Source organism: Apodemus sylvaticus, chromosome 8 (genome assembly GCF_947179515.1).
Source record: "Apodemus sylvaticus chromosome 8, mApoSyl1.1, whole genome shotgun sequence".
NCBI classification, from domain to species: domain Eukaryota; kingdom Metazoa; phylum Chordata; class Mammalia; order Rodentia; family Muridae; genus Apodemus; species Apodemus sylvaticus.
Window position 1 is genome coordinate 64,729,718 of NC_067479.1, and position 20,024 is coordinate 64,749,741.

Sequence of the window (20,024 nt, forward strand, 5' to 3'; positions counted from 1 at the left end):
GCATTTGGAGCATAGATGTTCAGGATTGAGAGTTCTTCTTGGTGTGTTTTTCCTTTGACCAGCAGGAAGTGTCTCTTTTGATGACTTTAGATTGAAAGTCAATTTTATCTGATATTAGAATGGCTACTCCGGCTTGTTTCCTGAGACCATTTGCTTGTAAAATTGTCTTCCAGGCTTTTACTCTAAGGTAGTGTTTGTCTTTGACACTGAGGTGTGTTTCCTGTAAGTAGCAAAATGTAGGGTCTTGATTACTTATGCCGTCTGTTAGTCTATGTCTTTTTATTGGGGAATTGAATATTCGCTTTTAGTGTGTAGGTAGGTATGAGTGTGTGTGTATGTGTGTATGTTAAGAGATGTTAATTGATGTTAAGAGATATTAAGGAATAGTGATTATTACTTCCTGTCATTTTTGATGTTATCTTTTATATTTTATTGGTTAACTTCTTTTGGGTTTGATGAAAGAAGTTGACTATCTTGCATTTTCCTGGGTGAAGTTTCCCTCCTTGTATGGGTGTTTTCCTCTTACTATCCTTTGTAGGGCTGGGTTTGTGGTAAGATATTGGGTAAACTTGGTTTTGTCATGAAATATCTTGGTTTCTCCATCTATGGGGATTGAGAGTTTTGCTGGGTATAGTAGTTTTGGCAGGCATTTGTGTTCTCTTAGAGTCTGTATGAGATCTGCCCAGGATCTTCTAGCTTTCATAGTCTCTGGTGAGAAGTCTGGTGTGATTCTGATAGGTCTTCCTTTATATGTTACTTGGCCTCTTTCTCTTTTCTGGTAGCAGAAGATTTAAGTGGTAAGGCCAGGGCATTATATGATCTTATCTGGTTACACCATTTTCCTAGTTTTAAATTGCTATCTTTTAATCTATGAGTTCATAAGCTTATAGTCTCATAAATACTTTCATGGAGAAAATGCAGCACTAAAAGTTATTCGCTTTTAGTGTGTAGGTAGGTATGAGTGTGTGTGTATGTGTGTATGTGTGTGTGCATGTGTGTGCCTGTGTGTGTATGCATGTGTGTGCATGTGTGTGTCTGCACATGCAAGTGTGTGTGCACATGTGTGTGTACATGTGTGTGTGTGTGAGCGCGCGCGCGTGCCTGTTGGCATGCTTGTATCTGTTAACAGAACCCAAAGGATAATTTTGGTGTTGTTCCTCAAGATTTATTCACTTTTTCAATAAAAAAATATTTATTTAAAAAAGAAAAAGAAACTAGGTAAAAGGTCACATTCCAGAGCCCGCCCTTTGTTTAGAGCTAGCAGAAAGGCCTTGAATAGGTGATCCTGGCCCCACAAGGTTACTGGAAATGAGCTAAGCTTGTCTTGCTTCTGTAAACTGCTTAGGCCATTACCCCTATCCAGGAGCTCATGCAGCTATAGATTCCAAGAAAATAGGAAACTAATTGGTCCACTGAACGCAGGCTCTGATAATTTAAACTGATTGGCCTAAAAACTATAGAGTGGTACAAATCGATTGACTCGCATTTCGAGGGCTCTCATGCTAAGGGATGATTGGTTTATGATTCACGGGCTTTGTTGTAAAATTTATAAAAGCCGTCACAATTCTGCTCTCGGGGGTTCACAGTCTTCTACCCCTGCGCAGTGTACGGCTGTGGAACCCAGAATTCTGGAATAAAGAAATCCTCATGTTATTGCATCAAGACCGTTTCTCGCGAGTGATTTGGGTGTTGCCTTCCGAGGCGTGGGGTGCTGGGGCGCCCTGGGTTTTTGGGGGTCTTACAACATCATTCTCTCTACTCTGTCAAATATGGGCTCATCTTAAGAAAACGTATATTCAATCTCAAGAAATTCTAACTATGCTTAGTTTTCAAATGAGATGTCTCTCATTTCCATTCTTGCTTCCTTCCTGTCACAAAGCAGTTTGAGTTTTAGTTAAGCACATGGTCTCCAGATCCTAATTATACATCCCAGTCTCTTTTGCAGCTATGTGTGGTGTATGGGATGTGAACCAAACGTAAAATGAGCAGTTTCTGGGATTTTATTTAAATTGGATATTTGTCCTGACTTGTCTCTTTCAGCTTTTCCCAGTTTGGGGACTCTCTGTAAGGAATACCTGTGAGGAATTCCTTATAGACCCGAGTTTGGTAAGCAATTTCATCTGTTCTTTACTTCACATAACAAGTGATTATGATAGTAAAATGTGCATCCTTCCTTCCTAGAAAGCACAGTAGATTTTTTCGGGGGGGGGGGGAGCTCGTGTGTTTGAACACTTGTTCACCATCCAGCATCTCTGTATTGAACAACTGAGGACCCACTTAAGAGGTGAAGCCTGTGGCTGGGGGCTTCATGCTTTACAGCGTGGCTCTACTTCCTTTCTTATGTGCTTCCCGAGTCACCAACGTGTGAGGTGAGGAGTCCCTGCTGCAACTCCTGTCTCTATGGAGCCTCCTGTCCATTCCTTCCCTTTTGTGACAGATTATACGCCCCGAGCTGTAAGACAAATAAACTGTTCCTTACTCTACAGTACCTTCCTAGGCTTGGTTTAGCTGCTCAGTGTTGGTAAGGCCTTGCCGTAGCTTTGCTCCTCTTGGCTTTTTCAATAGTTCTTAGGCAGCTGTAATGATTCCAGGCCTTGCATCTTCCTAACTATTCAAATGAAAAAAGGGGGAAAACATTTCTTTTAAAATAATAAGTAATAAAAGTATTTCCCTTTTGGCAAATTTTCTTGAGGTCTTTGGCCTCAAGTAGACATATTATTTGTCTATGCTATGGCTATAAATTGACTGGGGAAGTAGATTGTAAAAAGCAGGCTCTGCCTATAATACACAGGAAAACAGCAGGTAGCAGACAGGTGGTCAAGTGTGTGTTCCAAGAGTGTCATATGTTTCCCTACCAGAAAGTATGCCAGTAACATGAAATATTAAAAACCCATTCCCTGTATAACTACAAGGTCCATTACAAATATTCCCTTTGAATCATTATTGTCATGAGTTATTAGTCAGTATATAACTGTAGTGGCTGGCTATTCCTGGTTGTCAACTTGACTATATATGGAATGAACTACAATCTAGAATTGGAAGGCTCACCTATGATCCTAATCTGGAGGCTCAGAGATTTAAGTTTCTGACCTGGATCTTGGCATGGAGATCTTGAAGCATAGTGGCTATGAATTCCAAAAGATTAAAACAAGGAGATCTCCGATTACAAGGTCATCTGGGATTAAAGGCAAGGAGGCACACGCCTTTAATCTGGGCCACACCCTCTGCTGGAGACCTACAGCCTTTAATCTGGGTCACACCCTCTGCTGGAGACCTACAGCCTTTAATCTGGGCTACACCCTCTGCTGGAGATCTATATAAGGACATTGGAAGAAGGAAGACTTACTCACTCTTCCTTGCCTGCTTGCCTCATGGGGCTGAGCAACTGCTAGATCCTTGGACTTCCATCCACAGCTGCTGTTGACCATTGTTGGGGAGTTGGACTACAGGCTGTAAGTCATCGACAGATTCCCTAACTATATAGAGACTGCCCATACGTTCTGTGACTCTAGAGAACCCAGACTAATACAACAACTGACAAAAGAGAATATACTACTAGGTTTAATAAATAATGAAACAGGAATTCTGAGTGAAGAAAAACATGATTTTGTCAGCAATGTCTTTCTTAATATTACTAGATCCATCCACACTCAGCGTTTCCCACTTGGAAAGTCCTTGGGGCCACCTGTGGTCCATGGGCTTCAGCCTTATGATTACTGTCTATGAGGACCAGATGAGGTGACCTAGGTGTAAATCTTTCATAAGTTGTAAGGATTGGCGTGTGTCCAAGTGCTAGAATTGAGGAAAGCTTGACCTTTAGCTAAGACCGGTGAGCAGCAAATGCTGACAACAGCTCCTTCCTCTGGGATGTTTACAGCTCTGGGAGGTTACACTACTCACTTACAGAGGCCTAGAACTAAGACTGGTTAACTCCTCCCTATGTTGTGCATAATAGATACGCTGAGTTCCTCGGTTGCTCAGTAGGTGTCCTTCCTCCGTCAGAGTGAGCACAACCCATCTAATCCCAGCTTCTCTGAATGTGTGTCTTTATTCCTACATCACCACAGTCAGGTTTCTAGAACAAAGTTGCACAGGATGCCACATTAAGGAATGGGGTAGACAAAGAGGAGTGCGCAAACAATGAAGACTTCGTTCATGCAGGAGTGACAACTCAACGAAGACATTGAAGCTCTGGGTTCTCAGCAGTGGCTGGATGCCGATGGAGATAGGTTGAGGCTGGGTGTTGTAGCTTGGAGCTCTTGGGGGCGGCGAGATGCCAAGCAAGAGCAGACCTCCAATGAACAAGTCTGCTCAGAGCAGGTACCAGTGAGAGTGAGAGCAGCAGGAGGGGAGGTGTGCTGCCAAGGCAGGAGGCAAGACCACTCTCCCTCCTGAGCAAGGATGCTGAAGGGTACAAGGTTTGCAGAGATGCAGGCAGTCTCCATAGGACCAGTGGGCAAATAGATGAAAGGGAGGAGGACCACTCAGGACAGAACTCAGCATCCAGGAAGGAAGCGCAGCAGCCTGTCATCAAAGGTTCACACCAGAGGACTCCATTTCTTTGTTACAGGGAACTCTGGGAAATGATAGCTTGTGCCAAAGGTTGGGGGAGAAGGGATATGGTTTCACGCCCTGACTACCACCATGCTATGTGCTCCCTTTCCTCTTATCACCAAAACTTGCTATGTTGAAGAGTGAGACAAACAGGTTTGCTTACCAAGGAGGGGCAGCCATGCTACAGATTGGTGACATTGACCGACTTCCTGGGGGACCGACTATGTCTCCCCAGCATGTAATTGTTTAGTTTGGAAATGCCCTTGGCTTTCTTTACCTCTTTGTCTGAACACCGGAGAAGCAGATCCAGTGGGAGTGGGTGGGAATGCAGAATCCCTCTGCATTCTTGGTGCAGTGTGCTTTGTGGTTGTAGCACCTGTTACAGTTCTGTTGCAGTGGGAGTGAGGCCACGGTGGTAACCTGAGGTCCTCTAGGGTGAGGATTATTTATACCAGAGTCAGCAGAACCACAAAATAATGCTTCACTTGTAACCAGTGTGCTGGGCCTGCCCTTGGCAAGCTCAAAGCTGGCCAGTGTGTGTGTGTGTGTGTGTGTGTGTGCAAGACTGAAGAAAGGCAAATACGAGGTGCACTAGGGGGTCATTCCTGGGGACCACTCTAAAAAGTGAGGACAGGACTGCTGCTACAGCAGAGAATTAGACACATGGATATGGGAAGGCTACGTAGGGGATGGGGCACAAGACTGCATTTGAGGCCATACATCACCTGTTCAGGAATTCAATGGACACAAAAATTTCTAAAGACAGAATTCAGTGTTATGAGCACGGTTCATATTGGGTTACCTAAAAAGAGTGAGTCAGAATGACTTGGGCTGTTTCTTGTAAATTTCTTGGGGTGGGGTGGGGTGGAGGTGGCTGCAGAGGGGCTTATCTGAAATGAAAAAAATAAAGCCAAACAGCCTGAGGGAGTATTAGTAGTCATTTGAAGAGGTAACAGCCCTGGCCCTCCCTAGTGATGCCATTCTGAGATCAAGGGAATCTTTCTAGGCCTAGATGGATGTGGCAAGAAGATCAACAATCCCTAAAAACCCAAGACCATAGCTCTTAAGAATATTAAAGATGTAGAAAAGCTTGGGAGTACTGCAGAGGAATGCTGAGACATCAGGGAAGTGAGAGATTAAGGGAAGGGAGAGAAACTCGAGGGGGGTTCCCAAGGGAGGAACGATTCCTGCCTAGAGTTTTTGGACTCACCATAGGAATGGGACAAAGGTTGGGCTAACTTCTGTTGAGACTGGTTAGCGTTCTGTACTTGTCATTAGCTGAACCAATTAGGAAGTCATTCACTCTGCACTTGTTCTCCGGCTAACCAGGGAGGTCATTGTGCCCTGTTGATCTCCCCAGTTAGAGGAAGTGCAGCCTCCCCTGTGTGCAGTGTGTGCTCTGTTCCCTGCAGACTGTTGCTGTTGACAGCCTGGGCTTGCTGGCCTTCAACCTTGCAGTGCCTCACGGCCTCTGCTTTGTTCTCGCCTCGCTGAGGCTGTGCTACTCCATGTGCCACAGCTACATGGAGCTGTGGTTGCCTTACCTATCTCATGTGTGACTCCCTGTCTATGCAGGGTCTGGATGGGCTTTTTCCTGAAATAAGTGGGGACTTCTTCTTATCTATTCTTGCAGACTTTTTAGTCTGTTACAATCAGCTGTGTTAGAAGCTAGACCATGAGTCAGGGAAGCAGCGCCTGCTCTAGGTTCCCAGGGTACCACAAGCCAGCAGGCCTGCAGACGCTGACTGGCTTCCCAGCATCCTTCCTTCTCCTTCCAGGGAGGCCATCTCATACCAGCTGCAAATCCTCTTACCTTCCTCAGTGTTCCAGACTTCTCCTTTAACTCTAACCTTCCATTTATTTACATTTATTTTTGAGATTGCAATTTAATTGCAGTATTTCTCCCTTTCTTTCCCTCCTCCACACCCACCCTCCACATACCTCTTCCCACTCTCCTTCAAATTCATGGCTTCTTTCTTTCATTAATTGTTACTACACACACACATATGTATATATATATTATATATTTGTATATATATATACATATATATATATTCCTATATATAACCCATTGAGTTCTTATGGCATTACTTGTATGTATGTTTGCAGAGCTGACCATTCAGCACTAGACAACCAGTTGGCGAGCTCTTCCCTGGGGGTGACTCCTCTCCCTCTCCTGGCTTTCCTCAGTTGCCTTTAATCTTTTGTTAAGGGTGGAGGCCCCATGGGCTTTTCCCTGCGCAGTTTGGCATGTTCCTTGGTGTCATTTTTGTTCAGCTCATGTTTTGGTGATCATGTGGTGAGGCTTTACATGTTTACCTTCTGATGTCATTGGAGACACAATCTCACCGCAAACGCCCCCATCCTCTGGCTTTTACCATTTTCCTGTCCCCTCTTCCCCAATGTTCCTTGAGCCTTAGGTGAGGGCGTTTTGTAGATGTGTCCATTGGGACTGGGCTCCACAATTCTGCATTTTGATTGGTTGTAGTCTTGTGTAGTGGTCTCTGCCTGTTGTAAAGAGCAATATCCTTGAATAAAAAGTAAGGACTATACTTATATTTGAGTATAGGATAAATGTTCAGATTGTTGTTAGTGATTATGCTGGCTTAGTAAATTAGTGGTTGCAGATTCTTCTCCAATATCCACTAGCACTGAGTAATTGGTTAGTTTTCCAATACCAGGTTTCCCTCTTGTTGAGAGGGTCTTGAGTCCAATTAAATAGGTGTTGGTTACCACCAAGGTATGCGTGCCACTACTGCACCCTTGGGTTGTTATGGTGAGCTAGTCATTGTTGTTCTGATCTTCCTTTTAACATCTGTTTTCACATTAACAACTGCTATCAGCCTATAGTCCTTTCCTTCTTTAGTGAGATGGCTCTTCCTCACCCCTGGAGCCCCTGAAACTATTCTCCTAGTGGCAAACACCCCAGCTTGCTACCCCAAATTGAGATGCACAGTGAGTGTTTAGTTTCTACCAGTGCATCACTCACTCTAAGCCCTCAGGTACAGGAAGCGAGCATGTGCGCTAGGGAGCAATTTAAAAATAGATGTGTGTAAATCTTTGTAGCTGAATTTATTCATCTTAATAATAGATGATTGGGAAGCTGTTAGATGGATGGAAACGTCTTTGGGGAAACCTGCTACTCAGCAGAAAAGTTGATTTGGGCAAAACATGTTATAATGTTATATTAAAAAGATATCTCCACATCTTTCTCCCTCCTGCTCTATTTATTTAACTTAATTTAAAACATTGCTTGTTAGTACTAGGAAATGAACCTAGAGCCTGATTTATGCTAAACATTTTCTCTTCAACTAAGCTGCGTCCAGATGCCCACCTATTTCACAAGTGGGAACTGCTCAACACAGGTGTACAGCTTGGCCGGACGGTGTTGAAAACAGTGCACTGCACAATCAAGGGCTGCGGAACATGCTAGGAAGTATTGGAAGTATCAGAGATGTGTTCCCCAGTGATGGCCGATTGCCCCTGAGCCCTCGCCTTCCCCATGGGCTTCATCACCATGGCCTCTTGACAGTAGATAGAGCAGCCCTGGTGGCTCTTGCCCTGCTCCAGGCTCCCAACTTGTGGGCGCGGGGTAGGCGGTGGAGTTGCCTGTGTCTATAGAGATGCAAATCGAGTGGGCTCTTTTCTTGGCCAAGCTGCTTTAGGCTCTGGAAGCAGATTCTGTAGGAGCCTTGGGATCCCTCCTCCCTTGGCACTGACTTCATTTCTAAGGCTGAGCAGCTGTGCAGAGAATTGGTTCCTCTGCAGAGCTTTAAGGAGACTGTTTTTGTAATAGGACTTTCAAGGGAAGGCAGGAATGCCTTCTCATAAAAGCAATTGGATTCCATCTCTGCTCAGAAAGCACATCGGTTCCCCAGCAGGTATGCAAACTCAGATACTGCTTTTACCTTTCCAGCTGGGCATTTAAGGAAGGACAGGCCCCAGGTCTCTCCCCTCACAGGGCACCACAGAGCCTTCTTTCCCTGAAGATTCATTTCGAGGGAAACAGCTATTTTAGAGAAAATGTAAAAGACTCAAACTTTAGATGGAACTTAACTTAATATATATATATATATATATATATATATTTTATTAACCTCCATAGTTGTTCTTAGAACCAAAGCTCTTGCCCATATGGTGTTATTCCAGCCACAAAGCCACAAAGAGAGGCTTTCACACCAGTGAGGTCTAAGCTCTGCTGACATAGAAACCTGAGCACAGGAGTCCAAGCAGAGAGCTTTTCTCCTTCAAGGAAATGGTGGCTTGGGCAGTCCAGGGCTCTCTGGCTTCAGGCTCCTCCTTCCTCAGCATAGACTGCCTCCACCCTAATGGTGGAGGATTGCTCTTCCTCAGTCCTTGCCCCCAAGGTGCAGGCCAGAAAAATGACAGAAAGCAAAATACACCAGTGCAGGGACAAGATCCAGTGACCACACACTTGGGCATTCAGAAAATAAACTGAAAACTTGTCTACACACAGAAGCCCGCACATGGATGCTGCTAGTGGCTTTCTCCACCATTGCCCACACTTCCAAGCAGCTGGGCATTTTTCAGTAGGTGAAAGGGGAACTGACTGTGGTGCACATGTCAGTAACAGCAGAGGCAGAGGGTCACATCAAGTTCAAAGCCAGCCTGGTCTGCATGGCAAGACCATGTTTTAAAACACCAAAATGTAAGGGGGCTGTGGGTGTGGCTCAGCTGGTAAAGTGACTACCTAGCACTTATAAAGCCTCAGTTTTGGGTCTTAGCACTGCATAAGAAGGTGTGGTAGTGGATGACTATAATCATAGCACTTAGGATGTGGGTTCAAGATAGCCCTCAGTTATTCAGCAAGTTGAAGGGCTATCCTGGGCTACATTAGACTCTGTCTTAACCTCCTTGTACCTTACCCTGCCAAATAACAAAAACAAGAACAACAAGAACAACGACAACAACAACATGTACTAGTAGGAGAAGGGCTAAGTCAACAGTGGTACATTTCAACAATAGAATATTAGTCAGCACTGAAAAGAAGTGAAAAGAGATGAGGGAAACTTAAACCCATCTTGCTGAGCAAATGAACCTAATGTGAAGCTACACTGTTTGAGCCCAACCATCTGCCAGGCTGGGAAACACAGAACTATGAAGAGAGAAGGGACCAGTGTCTGTGAGCGCTTGGAGGACGGAGGGATGGGGAGCAAAGGATTTTAGGACAGTGAGCTATGCTGTGCACCACCACAGTGATGGCCACACCCAGTCATCACACCTAGTGCCAACCATGTAGCCTACTACACTGGGGCTGACTCCCCTTGTACGCTGTGGATGGTGATGGCACTGCCCCAGGTAGACTCACAGACAATGACAAATGTATTGCTCTGATGTGTGTGTGGGATGTGCCAGCAACTGGGGGATAACAGAAAAGGGGTGTCCATGCATATCGGAGGGAGAAGAGGGTGTAGAACTTTTCAGTATTTTGCTTGAGGTTTTGCTTTGAACTTAAAATTGCCTTAAAAAAAAACTGTGCTGTATGGGTATCTGTGGGTTTTTTGTGTGTATATGTGTCTGTGGTGTGTGTGTGTGTGTGTGGTTGTATGTGTCTATGGTGTGTGTTATGGTATGTGTGTGCATCTGAGACTGTGGTATATGTATATGTCTGTGACTGTGTGTGTCTGTGGTATGCTATTTGTGTATATGGAGTGTGCACGTCTATGGAATGTGTGTGTGTGACTATGGGGTGTGAGTGTGTATGTCTATGTTTGTGGTTGTATGTATCAATGATGTGTGCTATAGTATATGTGTGTATGGTATATATGTGTGAGTCTGTGGTATGTGTGTGTATGGTATACATGTGTGTGTCTGTGGTATGTGTGTGTGACCATGGTACGACTATTGTGCATATGAGGTGTGTATGTCTATGGAGTGTGTGTGTGTGAGCATTTGTGTGTATTATGATGTATGTGATATGTGTGCCTGTGATTGTGTGTGACTGTGGTGTGATGATTTGTATGTACAGGGTGTGTATGTCTATAGACTGTGTATGTTTGTGTGTGTTTTGATATCTGTGGTGTGTGTGTCTTTGACTGTGGTATTTGTGTGTTTGTGATTATGTGTGACTGTGGTGTGGTGATTTGTGTATATGGGGTATATATATCTATGGGTTGTGTGTGTGGCACATGCACACGCATGTACAGATATACACAGAGGAGGATAACTGTCTTTCTCTGTTGTTCTCTGTCTTTTAAGAGAGATCTCATTCTGAACTTGAAGTTTCCTGTTTTAACTGTGAATTCCCAAAATTCACTTGTCTCTGCCCCACCAAAGCTGTGGTTACAGGCACAGGGAGCCACACCCCATTTTCTTTACTTGGATGCTGTAGATTTGAATGTAGGTCCTCATGCCCACTGAGCTATCTCTCTAGCCCTAAAACTGGGTTGATTGAATTGAGAAGGCAACAGCTTCCCTATAAATCCCTTCCACCAAATATTTTTTATATTGGGCCATCTGACCATGTTGGGCTACTTCAGACTCTGTTAGCTTTCCTGCACCAAATTTGAAATACCTTTAACCTGGAAGGAATGAACATGTGACTGGCTACCTGGAATGTCTGTGACTGTGTCCCTACCTGATGAATCCTTGTCTGTCCACTAGCTGGTTACACAGACTGACCAGCTGCTAAGCCACACCTCCATTTGAAGGGTGTTTTCTATGCAAGTCTAGAGGCATTGCTGACACGTTCAGGATGAGTTCTCTCCCCCACCCATTCCCACAGCTCTTTACCTCCAGGCCTAATTGTTCTCCAACTCTCATTTCAAGACTAAGATCCTTGAGCCCCCCTCTGTGGTTCTTAGGGACTGCCTGGTGAGGAAAGTCCAGGCGTGGTCAGCATTGAATGTCCTAAGCAAGTGTTAGCCACATTTCACACCATTCTGTGTCAGATACTTGGTAGAAATGTAGCTATCAGACTCTTGGGCAATCTTTTCCCTTCTGCCTGTCTTGTCTCCCAGAGAAGGTGGAGTGCATGTCTTGGGCCACTAGAAACCACCCCATCATCATGAGGAAAGGCTCCAGTGAAGAGACACCCCTACTTCACAGTAAGGGGTATAAGATAACACCTGCAGCACACGTTTTTGGAAAGGGCAACAGTCTGGCCTTGGCTATGAGATTGCCTCTCAGTGATGATAGCAGTGCCGACTCTTGAGATGTGCACTTTCCCAGACTCAATCCATCAGCTTGCAGAGACTGGATCCTCTAATTGATTTCTTTCAGAAATTCTTTCTGCATAGACTCAGCGTGCCTGAGTGGGCTGATGGTAATCCACAACCCTGCTGGATACAATCTCAGGATACTGTCCAGAAGGCAGGATCCTTTGGCCCTCTGCCTCATTCCATATACACACATCTCCACAATCACAATACTCTTTCGTTTCCCATTTAATGGCTTTCTTTCCTTCCCTGAACTCTAAAGAGATACCACTCCATGAGGACTGTCCTCATGTCATTCTATGGCAGTAAGAAAACACCACGACCAAAAGCTACATGGGGAGGAGGGGATCAATTTCATCTTACAGCTACAGTTCATCGTGAAGCCAAGGCAGGAACCCAAGAAATGGAGGGAAGAAATAAAGCAGAGATCATGTAAGAACACCCCACAGCTTCCTCAGCCTGCTCTTACCACTCAGGGCTTCGTGCCTGGAGGGGCACCACTCACAGAAAGCTGGGCTCTCTCATGGCGATCATCAACCAAGAAAAAGCTACACAGACTTACTGCAGGCCAATCTGATGGAGTCATTTTCTCAATGGGATTCCCTCTTCCCAGGCAGGTCTAGCTTATGTCAAGTTCATTGCAAAGCCAATCAGCACAGTGATTAAGTCCCTGAGTTTCCATGCCCTCCACCACGGGTCAGAGCTGGCATCCTAGTTCATTCCTGTCCTGTGGAAAGGACAGCCTCATTCTTCCCTGTTCCACACATGTTGGGCAAGTTTTAGGGGTGGCTGACATGTGTTTTCTGTGCTTTGAGATAATAATGTTCCTTTCAGATTTGAAGCATCTGGTCACATCTTCCCATCTACCATGTTTAGTTCATCAGCCCAAGGAGACTTGGACCCACCTACTCTGGAATTCATTGTTTGGTGCTCACACAACACAATCAGATTTTATGCCTCCAAGGAGAGACTATAATCCTGGAGTCTAGCATTGGGTCTGCATATACTAAGCCCCCAGGAAGTGTTATATAATATTTGTAGCATATCCAAATCTTTTGCTTACTCTATGTGCGTGGTATGTGTGTTAGTTAGGGTTTTATTGTTATGAACAGACACCATGACCAAGGTAATGCTTATGAGGCCAAAATTTACTTGCTGCTGGCTTACAGGTTCGTCTCATTATCATCAAGGCAAAAGTATAGCAGGAGGAGCTGAGAGTTCTATATCTTCATCTGAAGGTTGCTAGAAGACTGGCTTCTGGGCAGCCAGGATGAGGGCAATAAAGCCCACGCCCACAGTGACACACCTATTCCAAAGCCACACCTACTTCAACAAGGCCACACCTCCTAATAGTGCTACTCCCTGGGCCAAGCATATTCAAACTACCACAGTGTGCATGTATGCAAGTGTGTGTGTGTGTGTGTGTGTGTGCATGTGTGTGTATTAGCGACTATTCCTGTGTTGTTACAAAATACCTGACAGAGGCAACTGAAGAAGGTTTTCTCCCCTGGCTCACAGGTTAAAGTCCATCATGACACAGGAGGCCTGGGAGAAGGATACAAAGCATGTGGTCAGGATCAGAGAGAGGCGAAGGCTGGTGCTCACTTTCCTTTTTTCTTTGCATTCAGTCTAGGACCCCAGCTCCAGAGAAGGTCCCATTCACATGCATGGTGCATCTTTCCTTCACAATTAAACCTCTCAACAGACACAATCACAAATACACCCAGAGGTGTGTTTCCATGGTAACTCCAAATATAACTAACTTGATAATAAGGCTCACCATCCCTGTTAGCTAGAAACACTCCAAAGAGAAATGAGCAAAATGGCAGCCAGTGAAGGGAGACTGACCAGTTAAACACAGCAAAGGTTTCTGGCAAATCCAAAACTCAGATTTGGTAGGTCATGGTTGACCAAAGCACCAGTGATGTTCCTGCTAGAGAAGGTCAAAGAGTGCCTTGCTATTGGTCTTGATTGCATGCCTGCTGTATACACTCAACCTGGGTCTCATCCCTTCAGAGACTCGGGTTGGCCTGGCATCCCTGTATCAAGTGTCTTCCTACATTTACCCAGGAGACTGGATTCTGTTTATAGCTAAGAACTACTTCCGACTGAGGGGTTAAAGATAGTACTGTGTGCTGACTGAGAGCAGTGTCTTTGCAGTTAGATGGACCTGGGTTTAAAACTGAGACTTTGCCATGTATGGTGGTAAGACCAATAATCCGAGCTACTTGAGGTCAGAGGATCACAGCTTTGAGGCCAGCTTGGGTTACCTACCAAGCTTAAGGTTAGCCTAGGCAATTTAAAGAGATCCTGTTTCAAACTAAAAGTAGAAAAATGGCTGAGACTATAACTCAGTGCTTTCTTAACATGTATGAGACTTTAGGCTCAACACTCCCAGTATCGCATTAAGACTATTTGGGCCCAGTCAGCAATTAGTTGTATGTTGACCAGATAAATTCCTTCATCTTTCTAATGTTCTACCTCCTGAAGGATAAATAAATATAATGCAGACTATCACATGGGCTGTCCTGGGAACTAAAAGCTGTTAGGGCCTAGGTAAAATATTAAAGCCTTAATGGAATGGGAAGGCCTAGGTAAAATGTTAAGGCCTAGGTAACAGTTACTTGGTTAGCCTGCCATTATAAGGAAACTTTCTCATATGTTTCTGCTGTAACTAGGAAACTTTCTAATGCCAAGAATGATTACATATTCTGTTATGTTCTGTGCTGTTGGAAACCAATCATGATAGAAGTCAGTAGAACTGTTTTGCATAGTTACCCACAATAAGCTTGGGCCTGAACCAACCACCTAATAGCACTTCCTGCACCTGTGTATACGTTTTTATGGTATAAGCTACCTCTGGGATGGAGCTCAACATAAGAGAGACAAGTGGACCAGTAGAAGAAGCTATTTTGAATAAGACTTCCATTTTGAGTAGCGGTTGAGTAGAGTTTAAGTTCTCAAGACCTCCCTGGGAACTGACATCTCACTTGGTAGGAAGAGACATGTAAGTGGGTAACTGACGTCCTGGTTGGCAAGTTAGGACATGATTATTAGACAAGACAAGTCCCATCCTAGCAGACAAGTTAAGACACGAATATTAGACAAGGCAAGTCACCCACTGCAGTTGAATACCCCAACCAATGGAAACAGGACAAATGTACAACAAAGACATATTCCTAAGGAAATCCCCCTCTCTCTAAATCCTGATTGGCGAAATAACTTGGCACAAATGTTTGTGGATTTTGGGCTTAAAAACCTTGTAGGATCTGAACTCAGGGTCATGGTTCAGTTCCTGGATCTGAACCATGGCCCTGGTTGACTAGTCCTGGGGCTCAAGCTCAATAAACTATCCCTGTCTGACTGAGTTTGGTGTTTGTGAGGTGATTCCCCAACAAAAAGAATGCAGTGGCATTTTGTACACAGTGCCTGGTACGCAGTCGGTGCTCAGTGAATGAAGAGGGCTCTTCTAGCATGTGTGCACACATTCTCGTGTCAGATCTGCTGGAGTATCTTGAATCTTTCTGCCTGCCACAAACATGCAAAACGGAGGGTTGAAAATGGTTGGAGACAAAAGCCCTTCTTTTGGTGCACTGCACAGGTGAAGTTTCTGTGTAAGAGTAAGAGTCTGTCTTGCTCAAGGGAACCTCTCGAGCTCTCTGGAAGACAGACATAGGGTCAGTCCCTATCTCTTCAGAATATGGTGGGACTTTCTATAAAGGACTTGGGCGTTCCCACAGTTTTAATTAGACCCATGGCCCCAAAGACTGCAATGTGTGAAGAATAACATTATTTGCTCTGCAACCTCCATCCCATGTGATATAAAATGCTTCCTGTTCATTCACATCGCTTTGTTCTTCCATCAGAGACTTTCCCTTACTGTTTAAATCTTTTATCCCAGACTCCCTCTCTATTAGGAAAAAAATCTCTCAGATTATTTCTGCCTCAGTTGTTTAGAACATATGATTTATGGTGCCTTACTTGGGAATCTGCTAAAAGCTACGGGAGACATTTTCATGTCAGCAGATAGAACGTAACTATGGTGCCATCTCTTTGCTGTCTACAGGTGATATACAGAAGGACTCACAGTAGTTTAGTGAACAGGGAGTGCAGACAAACAGGGCAATTGCTTTAATTGCCTAAATGCTCGGCTAAAATGCATTGCCAAATCAGTTTTACTCAACAGAGAGAAAGTTGGGCAAACTGTAGTGATGTGAAGGAAGCCTGTCACATGATGTAACATGTGCATGGTCATCTTAGGGTAGCTCCCATCCCTGGGTTCATTTGTTTGCCTGTTTCAGGGGCCTTGCTGTGATTTGAGTCTTCTGTAGATGAATGTGTTTGAAAAGCAAGTGGTACTATTTGGAAGACTAGGGTCTTTACGAGTACATTTTTGCTGCAGGTAATAGGTGACTGGGCAGGCCTGGAGTTTTGGTTGTCAGGTACCATTTTCTGTGTATTCTCTGCTTCTTGACAACAAATGTAATGTGACTAGCTGCTTTGCATGTCTTCTACCCTCCCCACCATGATGGGCGGTTTTCACTCTTAAATCATAAGTCAAATGGGTCCTTCCCTCCCTAAGTTGGTTTTGTCTGCTATTTCCTCAGAGCATCAAGAATAAGAGTGCAAAAGTCTTTGCCTTGTGGTTCCTTCCACAGCAAGAGTCCTTCATGCCCGCTTTTGCTCTGCCCCTGGGATGGTTTGCATATGCTCTGCCCAGGGAGTGGCACTATTAAAAGGTGTGGCCCTGTTGGAGTAGGTGTGTCACTGTGAGTGTGGGCTTAAGACCCTCATCCTAGGTGCCTGGAAGTCAGTCTTCTGCTAGCAGCCTTCAGATGAAGATGTAGAGGTCTCAGCTCCTCCTGCACCATGCCTGCCTGGATGCTGCCATGTTCCTGCCTTGATGATAATGTACTAAATCTGAACCTGTAAGCCAGCCCCAATTAAATGATGTCCTTATAAGAATTGCCTTGGTCATGGTGTCTGTTCACAACAGTAAAACCCTAAGCCAGCCCCAATTCCAGGTGAATTTTATTAAAAAGTATAAATAGAGACAACACTCATTTTCACTAGAGAATTCAGGATAGGCTTTGACCCAGCTGAAATGTCACAGGTCCAACGCTCATAAATGGTTTGATCCTGACCCCATCTCATTCCTTTCTATTCCTGACTGTGCTTAACTGCTGCTGAGAGCTTTAAAGCATTGATTGGTCCTTTGTGCACAACATGGGGTGATGTGAAATCATAAATCATGTCTCCTCTTTAAAACAAAGAAGTTTGAAATCTTTCAGGTGCTAAAGGCTCAGTGCTGAGTCAGGACTCTCAGGAGATGAATGCCCTGCTAGGGCTTCATTCTCTGTTCTCCTTCCGGGACTTAGCAGGGAGGAGGAGTAAGACCGATTCTTCTGTGGGAGCTTGGAACATCTCCATCCTTCTTACTGTCTCCCTATGGCCTCTTCCTTCTCCAAACACGAAAGAAGATGGTGGAAGGCTTGATTCTTGATTGGAGGTGAGGGGATGTTAAAGGGCTCATTCTTCTTTCTTTCTTCTTGTACCCTGTATCAGAAAGTTGAGCAACTGCTGGGCTTGTGTAGTTGCCTTGTTTGCAAGAAGAAGGTGGGTTACTTGTCAAGCCATGGGCATGACAAGAATACTTTTGATGGGATTATATGGCCCTAGTTACACAAAGTGACCATGGATGGGCCAGAGACTCTATATTTGGTTGTCATAGAGAAGATCTTTCATGTTACATACAGATACCCACAAGTGCCTTCCACAGACATGTCATGTCAGACTTTTAAACCAGCCTCGCCCCTGCTTCTGTCTATCACCCGCAGGACTTTCCTATTTAAGACAAATATAATTTAAAATTAGTCCACGTAGTTAACCATGTCTAGGTCATTGGTATAGAGTAATTGTATTTCATGTGTATGGGTGTTTTTATCTACATGCATGCCTTTGTACCACATGTATGCAATTCTCATAGAGGTCAGATGCCCTGGAACTGGAGTTGTAGATGGTTGTGAGGCACCATATGAGTTCTGGGTCCACTGAAAGAACAGTGAGAACTCTTTAACTGCTGAGCTATCTCTCTTGCTCATCAACCTCCATTGTCACGGTACCAAAGGCAGGCCCTCTGGAGACCTCATCAGGAGGGTTTTTCATTCAGGAATGGATTGCAGCGTAACTGGGAGAAGGGTCCCTGTGGCCAGCAGACCCTCATGAAGCAGCACCCTGAGATTCCTTCATGGCGATGCTAAGGTAAACACAAACCTGTTTACAATGGTTTTACCATGTTTCTTACTTGTGTATAATTTCTCCTGTGTGGTCCACCAGGACATTAGGATTGCATATAATGAAAACAGAAAATTAATCAGAGTCAGGGCCTTGATGTGGCTGCAGGGGATTTTTTTCATGCATGTCACAGTGCTGGACAGAGAGTCTGTGCCGTACACACATTATTTATGCACACACTTACTCACTGAGCTATTGTTGATTGAGATGCTGTTTAGACTGAGTTTTTTAAAATAACTTCTTTGGATAAGTATGTCTGGTGTTCCACAAGACTGCATCAGTTGTGATCCATCCAGAGGCAGGGACAATCCAGGCCTAGAGTATCTATCTCTGCAGTGGGAATCCATGCTCTGGCAGGGATGATGGACAGGTCCCCTGAGGGAGGCTATGGTTCCACTGAGCTCTGGATGGCAGGAGCTTGATGGGAAGGCAGAGAGGAGGAGGAAAGTGGGCAGGAAGCACAGGGTGTGTTTCATGAGAGCTGGGAGCCCCCTGGCTTAAGTGTAGAATGTAAGTATTTGTATGGATCAGGTTTTAAGGTAAAGGCTCAAAGCTGGCTATTTTTTGTTTTTACTTTGTTATTTTACAGTTTTACTATCTATATTAAAATTATAAGGTTAATAAATGCTTGTTATAGAAAATACATCAAATTAAAAAAACAACAAAAAACAAAACAGAAAACAGAAAAATACTACTCATGATTCTAGAAGCAGTTTCTACTGATATAGTTCTTTACTTTGTATCTTCCTCTGATCGCTTTTATATAAAAGCATACAAATGTACAGCATACATTTATATAATGTACAGTGTACATTACTTTCTACTTATTTGTTTATTAATTTATTTTGAGAAAACCTTCATGTAGCCCAAGCTTCAAGCTTGCAACATAGTCAAGGCTGACTTGGAACTCACGACTCTCCTATCTCCCTTTTGCAAGTGCTAGGGTTACAGGCATGTACCATCACAAACCTGCAACACATACTAATGTTTTTAGCTTAAAGTTTTCTCAAGCTACTCTTCTGTTGTTAATATCTCTTGAAGCATTATTTCCTGGATTTGTGCCCCTAATTTCCCTTTCTGTCCAAATGGATCTATCAGGTTTGCCCCTTGATGGTTTAATATTATAAATTGCTCTGTGATGAACAGATACACAGCCATTACCTCTGTTTAAAACATTTCCTTGGGATAGAGTCTTGGAAACAGAATAATGGGGCATTCCAAAAGCAGTGGTAATAATTAGTGCTGCAATCTATAGAAACACATAAATTACTTTTGAAAACATTGGCTAACTTGCAAGATGAAAGCTGTGCCTGCCCCGTGAGAGGGGCTTCACCCGGGCATGTAGGTCTTTATAGCTAAGGTTTCCAGCCCATTCTGAAAGCTTGCCCCTAATGCAAGCACCTTCCTGGCTTCACCCGAGTCCTGCTTGGATCCCACAACTCTGCAAACAAGGAAAGCAAGGCCGAGGAGTGTTTAATGAGGGCCATATAGCTGTAGAGTCTCCTGTGGCTCCTCAGTTTTGTCTGTGCTGTTGTCTGAGTGCTTCACAAGACCATTAACAGACCTGAGAGAACCAGGAGGAGGAGAAAGAAGAGGAGGAGGAGAAGGAAGAGGAAGAGCTGAAAGGGGCTGAGGGAGAGTCCTTTGTGATGTATCATTGTTTATGGTGCTTGGTGAGGTTGATTTTGAGGCACAGGAAATTCCTTGACCTCACAGTGTAGCTGAAGGATGTCTGGAGAGGCACAAGGATGGGGTGCTCTCCCTTCCAGCTGTTGACAGTTTTACCCTCCAAGCCACTCACCTGGACTGAAGTAGTAACTCAGGAGAGAAGGTGATTTTAGCATTCTGTTCTAAAAATTGCTTGATTTTTCTCTGAGAGTTTGCTCTGAGATGACAAGTCATCACTAGTTTCCTTAGTCATATATGTATGTGTATATGTATGTATGTATGTATATGTGTGTATCTTCATATGTATGTGTATACATATATGTGTATGTA